The sequence below is a fragment of the Sapajus apella genome, unplaced genomic scaffold, assembly GCF_009761245.1.
Source record: "Sapajus apella isolate SASKATOON/1434 unplaced genomic scaffold, GSC_monkey_1.0 scaffold40, whole genome shotgun sequence".
In the NCBI taxonomy this organism is placed as follows: Eukaryota; Metazoa; Chordata; class Mammalia; order Primates; family Cebidae; genus Sapajus; species Sapajus apella.
In genome coordinates, this window is record NW_022436980.1 from 8,791,319 (window position 1) to 8,799,566 (window position 8,248).

Genomic DNA, 8,248 nt, shown 5'->3' on the forward strand with positions numbered 1-8,248 from the left:
GGAAAGAGAGAGAGAGAGAGAGGAATATTCCCACTCAGCACAAGGCCCAGCAGATGGAAATGCTAGATAAATGATGGCTAAATTAAAAAGAAGTTGCAACATCTGTGAGTGATAGGAAACAGCTTCCCTTGTAAGATCCATCCAAGGTCGCTTTAGTGCCAGGAAGTGTAGGGAGGCTGGGGAGGGGAGCAGGCAGCTCAGGGTAAGAGGGGAGGGGTCTTGAACTCCTGTCCTCGATTTGTTTTTTCAGGTAACAAGAATTTGGACTGGCCACCTTGCCTCTAGGCCTACCCCATACAACAACAGTTGCCGTTGCTTTGGTTTTTTGGTTTTTTCCCAGGAAGGGGTTCATATTTCATTCCAGAAGCTCACACATCCGTCTCATGTCAGTAACACTCTAGAGTCAGAACCACCACCATGCAAGGAAGATGAATTTAGCATTAAATCAGACTCCGTTTACCTAACTCTTCAGCTCAGCCTGTACACCACGCTCCATGGTCTCCCTGTTTATCTGTCTACCTCCTTTCTCAAGGCCACCCTCCGTGCCTTTCAGGATCAAAACTAACCAGTTTTCTACTGAAAAATTCATGTATCAAAACTACCAGTTTTCTATTGAAAAATTCTTACTTAGCCGGGCGCGGTGGCTCACGCCTGTAATCCCAGCACTTTGGGAGGCCGAGGCGGGTGGATCATGAGGTCAAGAGATCGAGACCATGCTGGTCAACATGGTGAAACCCCGTCTCTACTAAAAATACAAAAAATTAGCTGGGCATGGTGGTGCGTGCCTGTAATCCCAGCTACTCAGGAGGTTGAGGCACGAGAATTGCCTGAACCCGGGAGGCGGAGGTTGCGGTGAGCCGAGATCGCGCCATTGCACTCCAGCCTGGGTAAGAAGAGCGAAACACTGTCTCAAAAAAAAAAAAAAAAAAAAATTCTTACTTGTCCATACCACTCTCCCGTTGCTTGTACTGATCTGTTCCCATAAGTGGCCTTCTCTGATTTTACACAGGCAACAAACTACATCTGCACGAGGATGTTGTAAAACTTTATATGAAAATGTTAGAACAGTACAAATGTGTCAGCTGGGGAGCAGCAGAGAAATGATGGCAAATAAGCTGCTTTGTTCTGGGTTGGGGTTGTGTGTGTTTGTCTAAAGGGCCCATTGACTTGACTTCCCCACTAGTCTCCTCAAGGACAGAGATTGTATCTTGCTCACCACTCTGCTCCCATGCCCACCATGGTACCCAACAGTTAATGGGCAGTCTCAAGGTGTGTCAAATGAATGTTCAGGAACCAGTTCATGAAGCCTTCTCTGGATGCCATCCCTGGGCAATTTGGATGTCTCTCTACTGTGATCACAAGATAATAGTTTAAGCAAAAAATTCAATTCACACCTCTCTCCAGCACTGAACCGTGAACTTTTTGAAAGTAGAAAATGCATCTGTGGGCTGGGTGTGGTGGCTCACACATGTAATCCCAGCATTTTGGGAGGCCGAGGCAGGCAGATCATGAAGTCAAGAGATTGAGACCATCCTGGCCAACACGGTGAAACCCCGTCTACACTAAACATACAAAAATTAGCTGGGCATGGTGGCATGCACCTTTAGTCCCAGCTACTCTGAAGACTGAGGCAAGAGAATCGTTTGAACCCAGGAGGCGGAGGTTACAGTGAGCCGAGATCACACCACTGCACTCCAGCCTGGTGACAGAGCCGGACTCTGTCTCAAAAATAAATAAATAAATGAAATAAAGAAAATCCATGGGCTTTCTGAAGGTAGGAGATGCATTGTGGTGTGTCTGATTCCCTACATTCTGCCAAGAAAATCACAGGTTATCAATTTGTATGCATATAAGTGACCTGAACTATCCAAGACAATATTCATTCATTCTTTGCCTACAAATCTTCCCTTCCAATCGGATTTTCATATCTCTGAAAGTACATCTAGGAAAACTGTTTCTCTATTCATAACACTTCTGTCACCAAATGTAGCAGGGACTGGGGGTTCCCACGCCAAGCAATTCTCCAATTATTTGCAGACACCAACTGAATGTCCAATGATTCAATTCAATTCTGACACCAGCTACCAAGAGTTCGTGTCAGATCCCAAAGGTTAAATGCTCATTTCCACGAGACTGCTTTCCACTGCAGATGCTATCAGGTCCCCAGGCTACCCACACTGCTGTCCAAATTGGCGACAAATTGGCTGTTCTCATATAGCCCTCAGGTTTCATAATTTGCTCTAGACTCTCAGAACTCAAAGAAACACTTTACTATTACTTATTTATTATAAAAGATACAAATGAGCAGCCAGATGAAGAAGTACCTAGGAGGAGGTCCAGAAGGTCTATAGAGCAGGAGCTTCTGTCCCTGTGGAGGTGGAGCATGCCACCCTCCCAGCAACTGGATATGGTCACCAACCTGGAAGCTCCTTGAACCCCGTCATTTAGGGTTTTTATGGAGGTCAATTTGAGATCATTGGCCATTTGTGATTGAGCTCAATCTTCAGTCCCTCCTGAAAGTTATAATTCTCTAAGCACGTGGTTGGTTTCTCTGGTTACCTAGGGGCTTTCAGCCACCAGTCACTAACATATAAAAAGACATTCTTAGAAGCTCTGTGTTAGGAACTGGGGACTAAGAGCAACTATTATAACAAGTGTATGTATATAAAACAAAAGATGCTCCTATCCTTTCTATCATTCAGGAAGCTACAGAGTGCTAGAAGCCCTGAGTCAGAAATCTGGGGCACAGAATAACTACATATTTCACATTATGTCATGGTGCATATTTGATATTTTGTATCAAATATATTAACATGTATAGGATGGCAACTCCAACACAAGTCAACAAAGGCTATTCTTACGGCGTTGCATAAGTAAGAACTCTACAGGAAAGGGGTTAGTTATGACACCCGTCCAAACGGATCAGTCAGATCAACAAACACATAATAACAGAGGAGAGAAAGATGCATGTGCAAAATGGAGCTCAGGGAGCTGGAAATTCAAGGTTGCCTAGAAACAAGTGGTGGGTGGAATGAGGAAATGAAACAGCTTAGCATTCCATTAATTTTTTTAAAGCTACAAATGCATTACATTTCTGAACCAGTCAAAATCTCCTGAGCATCACTCTCAGCTCTTCCCATCCTATCCCCAGTCTCCTCCTCTTGCTCTCCTGTGGGAAGAGTGGTGTTGGTAAAAAAAAGAAATGAGAAAGATAATTCTAGTGTATGTCTCCTTAAAACATCAACACCAGGCTGGGCGCCATGGTTCACACATGTAATCCTAGCACTTTGGAAGGCCAAGGTGGGCGGATTGCTTGAGTACAGGAGCTTGAGACCAGCCTGGGCATCATAGTGAGACCTCTGTCTCTACAACAAATTCTAAAAATTAGCCCAGGTGTGGTGGCATGTCCCTGTGGTCTCAGCTACTCAGGAGGCTGAGGCAGCAGGATTGCTTGAGCCCAGGAGTTCAAGGTTGCAGAGAGCTGCGATTGTGTCACTCCATTCCAGCCTGGGCGACACAGCAAGATCCTGCCTCAAAACAAAATAACAAAAAACCATCAACACCAGTTTTGGAAATGGTGCATCCATCTTGGAAAGAGGAAAATCCCATCAGAAACACATATGTTAGGCCTGCATTGCTAATGCTAGATTCACACCATAAACCCTAACCCCAAAGAAACACAGATTTGTAACTTACTGATATAGAGCCACAGAAGTGTCCAGGCTATGACTGCTAGGATGAATAAAAATCCTGTGAAGAGAATGATCTTATTTTGTACATTCCAAAAGGGAGCTTTTTTCTTGGATTGCTTCTTGGGTTTGGATTTGCCAGTGGGTTTTTGCAGTGGTCGTCTCCCTGGCAATGGTGGTCGTCTCCCTGGCAGCTTGTTTTGGGCACTGACCACTTGGACTGAGATATTGGATATCTTAAATTAAAAAAAAAAAAAAAAAAGATATATTACCAAGTAGAAGTAGTCTAAAGCTTAAATGAAACTACTCAGTCAGGAGATGTTGGTGCTAAAACGCCTAAATATAACTAAGCATTCTTATTTATGTAAGTATATCAAATTATTAAGTATAAGAAGTTGATTTGTACCAAGTCACAAAATGAAGACCAGATAAACTAGACATTTCTATATATGAGCCCTAGTGAAATGGTTTCTAGGTTCTTTCCTCAACTCTCCAACTCTGTTGAAGAGATGCTATGGAGGAGAGGCCTGAATTTAATGGGGTAAAGTAGACTAGCAGATTTGAAGGTTAAGAGATTAAGGTTAAGATTCTATGTGGGTAGATTCATGTGTGTACACAGTCCTTTTTTTTTGAGACAGAATTTCACTCTTGCTGCCCAGGCTGGGGTGCAATGGCGTGATCTTGGCTCAGTGCAACCTCTGCCTCCTGCATTCCAACGATTCTTCTGCCTCAGCCTCCCAAGTAGCTGGGATTACAGGCACCTGCCAGATAATCCTGTATGTGTATTAAAGACGGGGTTTCGCCATGTTGGTCAGGCTGGTCTTGAACTCTTGACCTCAGGTGATCTGCCCGCCTCGGCCTCCCAAAATGCTGGAATTACAGATGTGGGCCACCACGCCTGACCACAGTCCTGTTTGTGTAGGTGTGTTTCACATATTTGTATTATAGTGCTTTTCTCTCAGAATCTATTATTTCTGCGCTGATGTAGTATTGGAAATAAGACGATAAGTGAGTTCTCCACAGAAATGAATTGATTTCCTAGTTACAGCTTCATGACTGTGGTAGATATAATTATCATATCACATAAAAGTGATATGATAATTTTCTTAGCGTTGTAGGATAGGAGTTAAATATGTTTGTTTTCCCATTGCCAGCCCCTGACTGAATTAGTGACTCAGTTTCTCAATTATAAATGAAAGAATTATTTAAAAGTAAATCAAAGAATGAAATAGAAGACTCATTCAATTAGAAAATTGTTGAAGTGTATTGATGTGCATAGTGTTATGTGCAAGAGTGAAAAATACATTAACTGTTTCCCTTCCTCCTCTTTTATTTTCTTGTCTACCCTCTGCTATTTGATGCTGTGAATTCTTTAATAATGTATTCAAGAGTTTAGCTTCTTTTAAGGAGAGATTTATACATGTCAGGGTAACTAAACTCCAGAGATGATATAGCTTTTAACCACACATTCTCTTAAAGCCAACAATATGGAATGCCAGTTCCAAAGAAACCATCCCCTTTTGCACTATTCTTAAGAGTCCTCTCCTTTTTCCTTTCCCTCGCTCTTCTCTTCAAAATTCATGCCTTCCAGTCTTTAATTCTGCCAATTAATGAAATAATATGTGGCCACGAACACTCTGAATTATTCATGGCTCCTTCATTATTTTTGCCAAACACCTTGTCAACCCCTGGAGTGAAATGTTGCTTGTATCCTTTCTGGTGAAACTGAACTAGACCAGACATCATTTAATGTGGTGTCCTGCAGGAATGAGGATGGGGTTTCTAAAGAGAGAAACTTTCCATTGTAGAATGAGTTGATGATGGTGTCAAGCTACTTTCAAGCACTCCCCCAAAAGAAGTAAAAGAAAGAAACACATAGAAATGTCAGTACATGAACTGACAAGGCCAAGGTTGGAGCTCTAAGTGCAGAAACACATTATAGGCAGTCTCAGTTAGCACTGATTAAATTTTAAAGTGGAATTTGTGTAGAGATCACTACAATTTCCCTCGAGTTTTAGAAAAATAGCTACAAATCAATTGTCAAGTATAGCACTTTATATTAAGCTCACATTTGTAAAATCCATTAAGTAACATAAGAAGATAAAATATTTTATTATTGTTTCCTTTATTTTTATAAGGTCATATAATCTTATTTTACTAACAAGGTCAACAATAAATGGCATTCAAGTAAGAGAAAGTTTCTCACCCTGTACTTACTTTCAGGTCAGCAGGTGCGGCTGAAACATCAATGTTTTCCTTTTCCATTATTACGTGTTTTGTGTGATCACCCAGGGTGTCTCAAAGCCGGTTTTCACCCCTTATATGCTGTCTTGAGAAGAATGGAGAGAACCGTCACCACATTCAAGCTAGCTTTCAGAGGAGTGGAATCAATTTACCTCCAGCGGGTTCAGTTCAGAAACTGAAGCCGCCTCATTGCTATATTGTAAATGTTAAAGGGACCTAGCACTCAGCTTTGCACCCCAAACTCAAGGTTTCGCGGTGTAACTTTAATAGGAGCCAGGCCCTTCAGAGTACAGCCAGCCTCAAGGCAAGGTTTTCTTATAAGAAACACAATCCCACGATCGAGAAACATTTAAAAGTCATTATAATTTTTACTTGCGTCTCCTAAAGGATATGTAGAGGTCTAATTGACAACCCTCAGCACCACAGCTGAGAAGTCCTCACACCTGATTTCTCTTGCTTGGCATCTCCTGCCTGCTCCAGAAGACTCACTCTTCAATCCTGCTCCCAGCTCTCCAGCCATACTCACTGAGAACGCATATCCAAGGGGACTTTTTTCCATGAATCTCCCCCTACTTCTTGCAGTCAGTCCTCAATAAACCTGGAGCCCTTTCCGCTGTGAAGCCCTTGTTTCCATCTCCCCCTTTCTTCTTAATGTCAATCTGAATTAGACCCACCATGGAAAGAATAATCCTGAGAAGCAGGGTCAGAATTTTTCTTAACAGACTGGAAGGAAAAGGCAGGGATTGCTGGAAGCTCATCACCCGGTGACAGTGGGTATCAACAGAAAGCTGATCTGTCATGCTTTAAAGGAGAAACCACTGGTCTGCTGATCCAGACACAAACTTCAGCATTGTTCAGGGGCTGTGCCGACGACAAGCGAGAAACCACCTGCTGAAAGTGGTGAAAGATTGGTGGAGTTGCCTCATACCTGAAATTTGATCTAACTTGAGGAAAATGAGACAGACTGGCAAAAAAAAAAAAAAATTAAATTAAGTAATGTTGAAAAGGAAATTAAGTCATGTTGTATAAATTTGCCTCCTCGGTTTCATTATTTATTATTCACACTGATGAAATTGCTAATAATGGTTTAGGCTTTATAATATTACTTTCAATGGCTCATCTTTCCTGTATTATTTCTCTACTTATTTCTAGTACTAACTCATATTCCACCAATATAAGTAAAAAATATATACTTAGCAATGGCCATTGACAAAGACCCTTTTCCTGACCAAAGAGGTCAGGTTCCTCTGAGCTCTCTTTTCAGCTAGACCTTGTCCTTAGGCCCTGTCTTTGGCCAGTTTAGCAGGAATCCCCACACCCTTGGTATCTGATCACCCTTGATTTTTCTTTTTTCTTTTTGATTCAAGAGTGGCCTTGAAATACCCCTGATATCTAATCAAGTTCTTTATCCCCTACCCTTGATGTGTACGTCCTTGGCTGCCTGTAACAAGAACCCTGATTGGTCAGTTTAGCAAGACTGCCCCTACCCTTGATGTTTCCCCTTAGTCATTTTCCATCCATGGACCCCCTCAGTCTGCACATTGGCTACTAATCCTCAGCTTTCCTTGCTGTATTTTGTAAGGCTGGTTGCCTCGCCGGGAGGCCGGACACACCCACCTCTGCACTCAGCACCTGACTCTGCACCCGGCACCAGGCTCTGCACCCAGCACCTGACTCTGCACCCGGCACCAGCTCTGCACTCCGCACCGAGCTCTGCTGCAAGGCTGCCCTGGAAGGCTCCGGCTGATGCAACCCTGGCTGGCTCTCGCACCGGAAAACCCGCCCAACAACCCGCCAACCAATAGCGGCCCGCCCCGTGTCAATCCCGCTCCCCGGACCAGAGCACCCAGCTGTTGCTCGTTCCTCCTAGCTATAACCGGCCCCCAAACCCCCCACCCAGGAAGTCAGCGCGACTTCTCTGGCCCCTTTCCCTGGGACCATGGAACCTCGCCCCGGAGCGGAATAAACATGGCATTTAATTTTCTTATACTGGCCTCAGTTTCCTTATTTTAAACTCAGCAATGACCCTTACATATTTGAAATTGACCTCAGCTCTATATGGAATTCGCTTTCTCCTGTTGCAACGGTGCTGAAGAAAATCTGTCTTTACAGCCTTTAACTAGCGTTCCCCAATCCTTGTTTCCCTTTCACACCTCCAAGGGTGAAAAGTAGCAAATAACAGGAGGCTCTGCTAAATGTGCAGAATTTAAAAGCAATCATAAAACCAACCGAAGGCTGCTTTTTCACTATTGCCGTGCCAGCAGTTCTAGATAATGTCAGTGACAAAATGCTTCTCCCTAAAAAAAAAAAAAAAA